Source organism: Octopus bimaculoides, chromosome Z (genome assembly GCF_046866305.1).
Source record: "Octopus bimaculoides isolate indiv1 chromosome Z, ASM4686630v1, whole genome shotgun sequence".
Lineage (NCBI taxonomy): Eukaryota > Metazoa > Mollusca > Cephalopoda > Octopoda > Octopodidae > Octopus > Octopus bimaculoides.
The window spans coordinates 33,808,527-33,822,232 of record NC_142944.1 but is presented as its reverse complement, the minus strand read 5'-3'; the positions used below and the strand labels follow the sequence as shown (position 1 = coordinate 33,822,232).

The 13,706-nt window shown below is 37.7% G+C and overlaps 1 long non-coding RNA gene across 1 annotated transcript in view; it reads right to left on the bottom strand.

Annotated features, from left to right (window-relative positions):
* LOC149132207 (uncharacterized) overlaps positions 1-8,777 on the bottom strand; it is a 37,069-nt gene extending 28,292 nt beyond the window's left edge. Inside the window, exon 1 of the long non-coding RNA XR_016244786.1 lies at positions 8,651-8,777. This is a non-coding gene — a long non-coding RNA (uncharacterized LOC149132207). The remainder of the gene's footprint in view (positions 1-8,650) is intronic.
* Between the last annotated feature and the right edge of the window lie 4,929 nt (positions 8,778-13,706).

The following is a 13,706-nucleotide window of genomic DNA, read 5'->3' as shown; positions in this document are numbered from 1 at the left end:
TTATGTATGTATGTACATATGTACAGCTGGTAAGGCAACATGAACAGATTAAGAAACTGCACTCAATCTCGAAGGTGGCATATAAATACAGATGAGAGCTTAACCTACCTGATTATGATGATGAGGACATACCACCCACTAAGGCAGCAAAAAAGTGTAAAACAAAAGCCAAACAGAAAAACTTGAAGGAAATATCAAGACTGTGGAGAGAAAAAACCATCGCGTGGACAATACCCCAAACAAGCTGGGGAAGCTGATGTAGATATAAGACCCTATTAGTGGCTGTAGTGTGTTGATTTGAAAGCCAAAACAGAAGGATTCATCTTAGCAGCACAAGATCATAGTCTCCTCACTGGGAACTATCAAGCTAATATCACACAATGAGGTAGACACTGCAATGACAAACTTGAGAGTATTGACCACATTGTTGCTGGTTGCTGACTCCTTGCCCCTACAGAATATGAAACCAGGCATGATCAAGTTTGCCAATGCTTGCACCACTATTGTATTCTGCACCCTACGAACTTGCATGAACACCATCCAGAGCCAGTCACCACCCAGAACCAGGGAGAGAATGTTACCATCCTATGGGATTATTGAATACATACAGATAGACAAATAAATGCTAACAGACCAGATATCGTCATCAAAGACCTAAAACAAAAAACATGCCTGTTAATTGATATGAGAAAGCCTATTGATAGAAACATCTCAGCAAAAGAATTTGAAAAACTGTCGAAATATAAGGACCCTGAGATTGAGATAGCTAAGACATGGCAATTAAAAACCAAAACCATCCTTGTTGTTGTAGGTGCCCTGGGAATGATCAAGAAAGGTACTGACAAATTTTTTGACCAGATCCCTAGGAAACCAACAATCTATGAAACTCAAAAAAATGTGTTGACATCAACTGTCCACGTTCTCAAGAAGTATCTCTCCATCTAATATATTTTTGCTTCAGGCGGTGAGCTGGCAGAATCGTTAGCACACCAGACGAAATGCTTAGCGACATTTCGTCTGGTGTGCTAACGATTCTGCCAGCTCAATCTTAGCGACATTTCGTCTGCCGCAATGTTCTGAGTTCAAATTCCATCGAGGTCAACTTTGCCTTTCATCCTTTTGGGGTCGATTAAATAAGTACCAGTTATGCACTGGGGTAGATCTAATCGAATTAATCCCTTTGTCTGTCCTTATTTGTCCCCTCTATGTTTAGCCCCTTGTGAGCAATAAAGAAATTAATATATATATATATGCTTTAGGTTTCTGGCTGAGACCTGATCAGAAGATGAAATAAAATGCAATTCAATCAGAAAATGATAATAAAATAATAATAATAATAATAATAATAATAATAATTTTTTCTACTGTAGGTACAAGGCCTGACATTCAACCCTAGTGCTCAACTGGTACTTATTTTATTGACTGTGAAATGATTAAAGACAAAGTTGACCTCTATGGACTTTGTGCTCAGAACATAACAGATGAAATGCTACTAAGCATTTTTCTCCAGCATGATTCTGCCAGCTCACTTCCTTACCAAGCATCAAACATTGATTTCAAATTTTTGGTATGAGGTCAGCAATTTTGGAGGAGAGGTAAGTTTGACTATATTAACCCCAGTACTGAACTGGTACTCATTTTATCAACCCTGAAAGGATGAAAGGCAAAGTCAATCTTGGTGGAATTTGAACTCACAATATAAAGATGGACAAACATAAAGATGGTAACAATTCTACAGAGAGCATCAAGTATTGGCAGTAAATTGGTTGGGGCATTTGAGCATCAGATGAAATGACTTTCCTTGAAGCAAAATGAAATAACTAGTTGAGTGCAGGAGATTGTCGGAACTGTTAGAGCATTGGATTAGATCCCTTGCAAGCATCTGTTCTCACTCTTTGCATTCTGAGTTCAAATCCCATCTAAGGGACTCAAATCCCAAAGGACCATAATCAGTAATGGATGGCTACAACGGTTATTTGAATCATGGGTTTAGAATTTCAAAGATGAAATATGAACTGAGAATGCAAAAATTTGCAATGGCTACTGCAAGACATCTTGTCTACCAATCCATGATCCTTGGGATTTAATACTTTATGTTATTGATTCCAGAAAACTGAAAAGCAAAGGTCAGCATCATAATTACCACCACCATCAACATCAGCACCATCATCATCACCACCACTACCATTACCACTACAAACACCACCACCATCACTATCACCACCACCATTACTACTACTCCTGTCATCACTAGTTCTATCATTGCTATCATCATCATCATCATCATCATCATCATCATCATCACCATCATCACCATCATCATTATCATTATAATCATCATCATCATCATCGTCACCATCACCACTACCAACACCAACATTGTCACCACCTCCATCACCACCAATTCCATCATCACCGATTCTGTCATCACCAATTCCATCATCACCAATTCCGTCGTTGTTATCATCATCATCATCATCATCATCATCATCATTTATCATATAACATTTGGTTTCCATGCTGACATGGGTTGGATAATTTGCCAGGTTTTTGACGGGTCAGAGGACTTATCAGTCACCCAACCATACTTCACCTTGGCATGGTTTCTACAGCTGGATTCCACTTCCAAACACCAACCATTTTGTACAGTGTGTACAGACGTCTTCCTTTTCCTTTTTCTTCATTTCACAGCACCAACACTAATGTTGGTGCCATAAAAACTTGCAAGGAGGGAAAAGTCTAAAGTGACCTCTATAATTGAAGGAGAATAGAAGAGAGAGTCGGTGAAGATCCTAGGTAGAAGGAGGAAGGAATGGTAAGTAAGAGAAGAGGATAAAGGAATATGGTATGGAACAGGAGAGGTTGAAGGTATTAGTGAAGGTGGAGAAAAAAACGGAGTGGAGTTGTCAGATTCAAAGTTAGAGTGCCAGAAAGACGACATGTACTGGATACAGCGCCATGCTATATTCAGTGCTCTAATGACTTTGCCAGTGGAGGCGCAATGGCCCAGTGGTTAGGGCAGCGGATTCGCGGTTTCAATTCCCAGACCGGGCGTTGTGAGTGTTTATTGAGCGAAAACACCTAAAAAGCTCCACGAGGCTCTGGCAGGGGATGGTGGTGAACCCTGCTGTACTCTTTCATCACAACTTTCTCTCACTCTTACTTCCTGTTTCTGTTGTGCCTGTAATTCAAAGGGTCAGCCTTGTCACACTGTGTCACGCTGAATATCCCCGAGAACTACGTTAAGGGTACACGTGTCTGTGGAGTGCTCAGCCACTTGCACGTTAATTTCACGAGCAGGCTGTTCCATTGATTGGATCAACTGGAACCCTCGACGTTGTAAGCGACGGAGTGCCAATAACAACAACAACAATGACTTTGCCAGCTTGCCACATGTGGTGTATGGTTCTGTATGAGTTATGTACCTTTATGTTCAGGTTTAGCCTTGTCATCTATCCCTTATGAGGTCAATCAAGAAAAGTACCTGACAAAAGTTGTAGCAATCCAATACTGAACTATCCCATCACTTTGATGAACAAGGATCCAGCAAGACACAGCTGTACGATATCTTTAGCTTTGATGTTTTACTACATTGCTTGATATGAGAATTCACACCTTTCCTGGATTTGCAGATCCAGGAAAGGTGTTGCAGTCATGAACTCTGTCATTTGGGGATAGATTGAACCCAGCCCTAAGCTGAACACACACTCACTCTCTCTCTCTCTCTCTCTCCTTCAGAGTTTTTGATCTTGGCCACCTCAAAGTCCTGGAAGAGGTGCTACAGCATGGCCACATGAGTGGGGAGGATTGTGGTTGTCTGTTACCATAACTGAACAATAATGATGATGATGAGGAGGAGGAGGAGGAGCATGATGATGATGATCCAGTTTTAGATTTTGCAACTATATTCTTTGGAATATGATTTCAGTACTCTAATTTCTTAATGAGAACTATGTTAACCTTTAGGAGACGACGGAGCCATTCTATTGGCTGAGAAGTCAAATGACAAAGAAGATTGTATTAGTTCATTCAACTTTCTACAAGAATATATATAGTTTTATACATGTAAAGTAATTATTTTTTATAATCTTTTTTTTTTTTTTGAAAAATTGGTGCATGCCCTCTGTAGGGCTTGTGAAAAGGGTTCTGTCTTCTTGGCACTGAAACTCCAAATAACGCTCCACCTCCAAACAGTTAAATAAGAACTTGAAGGACAAACAAAACTAACCCATCTGAAAAGGCCTCTAAAAAAAAAATTTTTAATAATTGGTCGGTCCATTTCATGGAATAAATGTGAAGTTGTACATTTAATGGACATTTTTTTAAATAGAAATATTGCTTAGATTAGAAAAAAAAAAAAGAATTCTTCATCTTTCCATTCTTCTAGTCAGTCAGATGAAATGTCCTTGAACATCATAAAACTGATTAATGGTTAATATTTGATGCAATATGGAAGCAGTTCTTTGAAAACCGTAATAAGCTATATAAGTTGTTGTTGTCGCTGTTGCAGTTGTTTTGCTAAAAGATGGTTTTTGTCACTGCTGTGATTGTTTTGCTACTTTTGCTGCTGCTGCTGCCGTTGTTGTTTTTACTGTTGTTGTTGGTATTGTTGTTGCTTGTTGCTTGTTGTTATTCTGTTGCTTTTGTCATCATTTATTGGTAGACAGGTGGTTGTTGTTGTTGTTGCTACTTATGATGATGATGATGACGATGTTGCTGCTGCTGCTGTTTTTGTGGTTAATGTGGTTTTTGTTATTGTTATCTTGCTGTTGTTGTTGTTGTTGTTGACACTGTTCTGGTTAATGTGGTTTTTGTTATTGTTATCTTGCTGTTGTTGCTGTTGTTGTTGACACTGTTCTGGTTAATGTGATTTTTGTTGTTATGAATGTTGTTGTTTTTATTGTTGTTATACCTTGTCATTAGGAGGCGCAATGGCCTAGTGGTTAGGGCAGCGGACTCGCAGTCATAGGATCACGGTTTCGATTCCCAGACCGGGCGTTGTGAGTGTTTATTGAGCGAAAACACCTAAAGCTCCACGAGGCTCCAACAGGGGATGGTGGCGAACCCTGCTGTACTCTTCCACCACAACCTTCTCTCACTCTTACTTCCTGTTTCTGTTGTGCCTGTAATTGAAAGGGTCAGCCTTGTCACACTGTGTCACGCTGAATATCCCCGAGAACTATGTTAAGGGTACACGTGACTGTGGAGTGCTCAGCCACTTGCACGTTAATTTCACGAGCAGGCTGTTCCGTTGATCGGGTCAACTGGAACCCTCGACGTCGTAAGCGACGGAGTGCCAACAGCAACATATCTTGTCATTGTTGATGATGAAGATGTTCTTAATGTTGATAATGACGTCGCTAGGGTTAATGTGGTTTTTGTTACTGCAGTGGTTGTTGTGATTGATGTTGTTGTTGTTGTTGTTGTTGCCAATGTAGTTTTTATTACTATTGCAGTTACTGTTGCTATTGTTTTGTGATTGTTATTGTTGTTATAGAGTTATCCTTGTTGTTGTGGCTGCTACTGCTGCTGTTATGTGGTTGTTGTCATTAATGCTGTTGTTATTGTTGTGGTTACTATTTCAGCTGCTGTTGTCCGAACAGCCACACACACACACACACACACACACACACACACACACACACACACACACACACACACACAGAGTAAGTGCTGCTCAAACAGGTATGTTACACAAAAATATCTAGAAATCCTTGTCCAAGGAATTCAGTCTTCTGCCAAAGTATTGGAACACTCCATCCATCCATTCACCCATCCATGCATTCACCCATCCATGCATCCACTCATCCATGCATCCACCCATCCATCCACCCATCAATCCATCCACTCATCCATATCCACCCATCCATATCCACCCACTCATCCATATCCACCCATCCATTCACATACCCATCCATCCATCTATCCATCAATTCATCCGTTCATCTGTCCATCTACATTCTCTGCCTACTATTACTGGGAGGGTGATGGGAGTAGTAGTGTTTATGGGGCACCTTCAGCATAGGGTCCCTATCACAAGCAACCATCATTACACTTTCTTATTCCCAATCACAACAAAACAGCTGTTCCCCACCGGATCAGCTTTGAGCTTCTGGGACATGCATCATTTTCACTCCCACTCCACACCTCCAAGAACAAGTTACAGCTCAATTACTAATTGTACCAGAATTAGGTGGAGTCCACAATATATTTTTTGAACAGACTTCTCTGTCTTAGGATACTAACTATTTATAATTTAAAACCAGTTCCTCAGTTTTAGTGCTGTAGCACCTCCTTTAACCCTTCAGCATTCAGATTACTTTGTGAAAAGTAATGCTTATTTATTCACATTGTTTTGAATTAATCTTGTATTACCTCATATCTCTGACATTTCAATGATGTGATTGTTTTAAGAATAACATTGTAGGGTAGGTGTGAAAGACTGGATTTGGTTGGTTTGAACATTAAAACAGGTAGAATATTTGAGTTGGACATGGCCACTTTAACCCTTTCATTACCAACCTGGCTGAAACTAGCTCTGGCTCTGTAGTACAAATGTCTAGTTTTCATAAGTTTTGAATTAAAATCTTCCACCAAACCTTAATCACAATTTATGTTCCTAACACTAGCTGAATGATAAGTAAGTTATTCTACTAAATTCTTTGTTATATTTAAAGTAATTGAAAGAAATACAGAGCATCTCAAAATAAATACAGTAACAAAAGGGTTAAATGCTAAAGGTGGAGCACCTTGAAGTAGATCAATAGATCTGGATCAATGGAATTTTATTTTAGTAAAGAGAGAAATAAAATTGAAGGAAAGTTAATAAGCAAACTAGAAGAAGTAAACAGATATCATGGCTGATGTGCCAGCAGTGAGAAAGGTTATCAACAATTTCTTCAAGATGAAACATGAAGGCTGCATTGTCAGCTTTAAAGCTTTTGTGCTAAAACAAGAAGATAATGAATATTGTTTGATGGGAATGAATGGTAGTGGTACAATGAGGCAATGAAGTTACAATTTAGCCATGTACTATGCAATTTCAAACAGATGTGTGCATGTCTACCCTATAGAATTTAGCTTGATTGTTTAGGGTGAGTATTAAGTCAGAGATGGTTGTGGACTTTAGTGCTTACCTCCACGGCCTATTACCACTCTCAACATAAGACACGAGGAGCTGTGAAAGGCCAATAACAGTTGTTGAAACACAGAAGTTGGTGAGTGACTGCATGAGGAACAACTCACTTAATTTGAATGATCTCCTCTATGACCTTTACTGTTATATGTCAGGCTTGTTCAATGACCTGTTGGCAGATGTCTACCACAGCTGACAGCAGAATGGGGTAATTTCTCAGTTCTATGAGCCAAGTTGTGGTAATAATGCTGAGAAAGGGCACCGACAAGGAAAATGTTAAAGAAAATTTTTAGCCCATGCAGAATTTAAGAGTTTGGTGGTAAGCAAAATGTTTGGTATCTGTCATAGGGAATAAGTCAAGGAAGCACAAACAAAGGCAATCACTGATAGATTCCTTCAGGGACAATCTCCATCTCATGAAATGTATCACAGGAGGAATAGGACATAAACCTGACATCGATGGGGTCCTGATGTGACCACCACTACTTAATAGACATTCTGAAAGTGGCTAGTTTCAGGCTCAATTTAAGCAAAGGTGAAAAATACCTACATCATCTCCATCATAATTTACTACCTGGCCATTGTGCTTTGCTCCTGTTCCCAGGGGATAAGAATTTGAGCAACTTCTCTTCTGCTTCCTGTAGATTGTGATATGTTTAACAGATCAGGCTGCCACCTGTGGCCAATGCCATTTGCAAGGAAGCTAGCAAATGATCGGTTAGTAAGTGTTATTTCCCATCTGCCTCTATCTAGAAATTAAAGGAAATGACTACTATTCCCTTCAAACTTTGCTTTTGTAACCTGGACATCACTGTTTTGAAACTGATCTATTTTCTATTACATTTCAGACAAGTTCAGTGCTAAGTTACTGAAGCAGAAATATTATAACAAATATTCTGCACAATACCACAGATTTGCTCAACCTAAACCACTTGAGCAGTTCATTTAGTGGCTGACAATATGTACATTTCTGATCATGAGCAGGAGTAGTGCGAGAGCATCATAGCCATGTGTTGAGAGGGATTCTTTAGGGTTTGAATTAATGTAGCAAAAACAAAATTTGAAGGAAATATTGGCCGCTTTTCATAGTTTCTAGGTGTAAGCAAATAGAAAATATCAGTTGCTACCTGAGGACAAAAGCCATGTAACTCAATGTTATTAAAGATCTTCTAAGCGTCATGACTATCATGTCTTTCTGTATATCTAAGGCCTATATTTTTCTAGAGTATCCTTGACTTTTTTTTTCCTACTTTTGTTAAAATGATCAGTTGTCTGAGAAATTTTGGCTGTGTTTTTTAGCTAATCAAATAGCGTGGTCTCCCTCATTTCTGGCATTGATGTTGCTGCTGCTACTACTGCTGCTACTGCTGCTACTACTGCTGCTGCTGCTGCTTCTGCTGCTGCTGCTGCTGCTTCTGCTGCTGCTGCTGCTGCTGTTGCTATTGATGTCACTAGTTCTGAATATTCATATAGTAAATAGCATGAAAAAAATAAAAATAAAAACTTGTGACTAACCTAGACTGGATAATTGCCTGTTTCAAGTTCAGATTGTGTTAATGTCCAGGAAGAGGGATTAGGAAATAGAATTTTTAATGTCAGTGTTTTTGTTACTAAAGTGGGAACAGCGCAACATTTCTTTCAGTTTATTAGTTAGGCAATAATATGTTGTAGAGTTATCTAACTTAGCTCTGACATTTTTTCACTTGACCCCTAACTTCCTGTAAGCATGACCTCACTTCCCTTCTCCCCACTCACACATATTGTCTTCACTATTATCAGCGCTCTCTCTCTTTCATTTTGTCATTATATATAAATATATATATATATATATATATATATATATATATATATATATATATATATATATATATATATATATATATATATATATATGTATGTATGTATATATATATTTTCCCTCTCTCCATCTCCCTCTCTTTCTCTCTCTCCATCTCCCTCTCTTTCTCTCTCTCTCTTTCTCTGAAGAATTCAAAATAATTCATAGTGAAGCTATTTTAGATTGTAACATGTAATTATTACCGTGACCCTGTTAACATCGTATCTGCTAATGTCTCAAGAATACACACACACACACACACACACACACACACACACACACATAAATACAATCTTCATACACACCCACACACACATGCACATACACTCACACACACATATACCTCCCCTGTACACACATAATGCATACATACACAGGCAAATATAATGAAATGCAGTCATACATAGTCTAACCTACACACACACACACACACATATATGCACATGCACAATCACATGCAAAATCATACCATAAAATCACAAACAACACAATCATCACACAAACACATACACAACACATACATGCACCATGCACATCATACACACAATTGTACTCATGCAAACCTATAAACATGTATGCTACATACACTCATAAACTCACACACATACAACACACACACACACACACACAGATAGATACACATACATGCATGCTTACACCTACAAGTATAACCATGTGTACAGTTGCATGCAAACATCACACACAAAACACACTACACTACACTACACAACACACATACACTCACACACACACCTGCACTCACACTCACAAACACACACTTGTACTCACACATAAAAAAATGCAAAAAAAAAACAAACCAAAACAACCACCAGAACATGGGTATTAGCAATGATGCTAAAAATACATTAATGTAGCAACAATAAAAATTACAGAGAAGATACAGGAGATGATATTATGTTATTTCTTTCTTTCTTTCTTCTTTTTGGGGGGATTTTCTTTTTCACAGTTATGAAGTTAATACAAGAGATATTAATATACCCAGGGTATGTGGACAAAGAAACCAGAAGTAACAACAACAACAACAACAACAACAACAACAACAATAATTTTACTTAGCTGAAATTGACATCAACACACTGTGTACATTCAGAGTTTGACTTTGCCTTTCAGAAGTGTGGGTGTGCTGAATAAAACATTTAAGTAGTAAAATACCAGTGGGGGTGACATAGTTCCAAGTCAAATGACTTCTCTAACAATAGATGAAGATTGTTGAAAGAAAGAAAAAAAAGTATCAAAATCTTCATGTTTTTAAGTTTACGTTTTTTATCGGGTTGTCACATAAAATTCATTCATTTTTTTTTTTCTCTTTCCATTTATTTTAATCTTTTCCAATGTTTTTTGAATTAACACAAAAAATATTTTTATTGTGGTGTTTTTATTGAGTTGTCTCTTTTTTTTTTTTTTGCTTGTTTGTTTGTTTTTTTTAAGCTCTATTCTTCCACTACAACTTTTGTTTATCATCTTTGAAATTTTTTTTTTTTTTTTTGATGAGATGACTTTACTAATATACACTTTAAAAAAAATGAAAACAAGAGGGAAAAGACAAGATGGGGAAAAGAATGGGGGTGGACAAAGCAGCAGAAAATGGAGGGAGAGGGGCGGTGAACCACATAACCCGGAACAAGTGCAGTGCTCAGCCGCACTCCGCAGTGATGACCGCAATGGCATCGTATGGGGAATGGTCAGCAACACTTACTGAAGTAGCCACACCACCCTGTGGGGCTTATTTTTCCGATGGGTCTCTATTTTACAGATGATATCAGTGGTTCCTAGAATAAATTTTACCTCTTTTACTCTTTTACTTGTTTCAGTCATTTGACTGCAGCCATGCTGGAGCACCACCTTTAGTTGAGCAAATCGACCCTGGGACTTATTCTTTGTAAGCCTAGTACTTATTCTATCGGCCTCTTTTGCCGAACCGCTAAGTGATGTGGACATAAACACACCAGCATCGGTGGTCAAGCAATGCTAGGGGGACAAACACAGACACACAAACACAAACACACACATATATATATATATATATATGCATATATACGACGGGCTTCTTTCAGTTTCCGTCTGCCAAATCCACTCACAAGGTTTTGATCAGCCCAAGGCTATAGTAGAAGACACTTGCCCAAGATGCCACGCAGTGGGACTGAACCCAGAATCATGTGGTTGGTAAGCTAGCTACTTACCACACAGCCACTCCTGTGCCTCTTTTTAAGATATAAGGCAATGGAGTACCAAGTAGAAAAAGAAAAAACAAATTTATGTGGCAAACTCAATAGTTTAGTCAGGAGAGAAGGCAGTACCTGTAACCAGTCTACTTGGTAGGGTTAATCTATTGCATAGTTTAACACTACAACTTCATACCTTTAGTGGAATCCATTCTGTTAGGTGCATTCATGCTTGATTGGAAGAAACCTTCTTCCATCCCTCCTTCCCTTTCTCCAATCTCAGAGATCCTGTAAAAAGTCACAGGTAGTATGTATGTATGTATGTATGTATGTATGTATGTATGTATGTATGTATGTATGTATGTATGTATGCATACATGTATGTGTGTATGTATATATATTTTGTTTTTGTATCTGGTTTGCAAGATTCTTTATGGGAACTTGTGTGTTGAAACAAATTTTGTTGAATCTAGAGTGAGTCATTATGCCAATACTATTAATACATTCACACTAGTTCAACTCCACTCCTTTATTAATAGTCAGTTGGTTAAAAATCCAGCTAATTGATTGATTGTTTAATTTGGTTAAACAGTAAGTTATTTGGGGTTTTTTCTGTCAAATCTCTTTCATTGCTACTTACAACTTTGTCAATGACTTTCTTCTTAGTCTGTTATGGAGGTCACATTTGTCTGCTTGAGATTTTGCTGTATGCATGTGTGCACGCCAGTGTGTGCTTACATATGTATGTATGCATGTCATTATTCAGTTTATTTCAAGATTTCTTGCCAATAGAGAAAGAACCATTTTCTAACCTAGATCCAAGGCTCCTTCATTGGAACTCCAACATCAACAACAGAGTATGTATGTATGTATATATGTATGTATGTATGTATGTATGTATGTATGTATGTATGTATGTGAAAATGTGTATGTTTTATGTATGTATTGTCATGCATATAGTTGCATATCTAGACTACTCATATATATTTAAACAATAAACTTCTGTAAAGTTTTACAGATTTTTACAGTTCCAGTGATGAATTGGATCTTTAACCTTCAAATTAACTTTTCCCTTTCTGGTTTTGAGAAGCCTAATTTCTCAAGATTGGTATTTAGGCAGTGTATTACATATCCCAGGGCCCCAATAATTATAGGTATAAACCTGAACTTGTAATCTGGATAAAGTAACTGTAGATTTCTCAATAGTTCAACATAGGTGTTCTATTTTCACTAATCTTCTGCTTTATGTTAGCATCTGCTGGGCAGCTAATTTCCCCAATGGTGCACAGTTTCTCTTCTTTATCCCAAATCATTGTATCAGGTCTGTTGTGCTTACACTTTATTGAGGTCTTCACTGGGACATTCCACCAGTACTCCTTTTTATTATGAGTGGTTATGGCTTCCACCATACTGTAGATTCTTATTTCTTTGTCCTCAGGGTTATCCTTCCAATGGATTTCATTATAGAGTGTCCTAGCTACAATGTCATGTCTCATTGGTAGATAATACCATGATGACATTTTTTGTCACGTTTTATTGCTTTTCCTGCATCTCTGTCCCTTTTGTACATCAGGTACTTGGTTGACATTTCCTGTTCCTGGATTGCAAACGCATACTCTTCAAAGTGGGACGTAGTAATCCAGCTATTGGTCCATGACAAACTGCTTTGATGATCATGGAGCTTTCTAGTAACATGTCCATGCCTGATCTTCTGCTCATATAGGCTCATCCTTTCATCTGATGATATGTTGCAGTAGAGTCATGCAATTTATTTTGGCATGTATTCTAGGTTAACAGATAAAGAGTGTTGCTCAAGGAGCTGCCTTCCAAGTCTTATGGTATGTATGTATGTATGTATGTATGTATGTATGTATGTATGAATGTACTCAGTTTCTCTTCTCTCTCCCAAATCATTATACCAGGTCTGTTGTGCTTACATTTTATTGAGGTCTTCACTGGTATATTCCACCAGTATTCCTTGTCATTATGAGTGGCTACGGCTTCTACCATATTTTGTGGGTATTATAGAAATATTGTTTGCAGAGTTATTATATAACAAAACAAAAATCCAGAAAATGTTTTCATATTATTTATTCACCATTATACATGTTTCATTTGCTAATGGAAATAACATAACTGTACATGTTGGATAAATATGTAAGAAAACATATGATATGTATGTATGTATGTATTTGGTATTGAGCAGAATATTTGCTGTAGCCCATTTTTCACACCAAGACAAAACATGTACATGATAGCACTTTCAATCAGTTAAGATCAGAAGCCATGAGAACTGCTGCCTGGTACTGTATCAGGGCATTCATTATTATTATTATTATTATTATTATTATTATTATTATTATTATTATTATTGTTGTTGTTGTTGTTGTTGTTGTTGTTGTTGTTGTTGTTGTTGTTGTTGTTGTTGTTGTTATTATTATTCAGTAGTTTTATTTTTATAACGTGCTTTCACTTCACTACCGAGCACAGCTCTGTGTGCCTTGGGTATGTGCTGTGGTTTGCTGTGGTGCTCTTATGGTTACTGTATTGA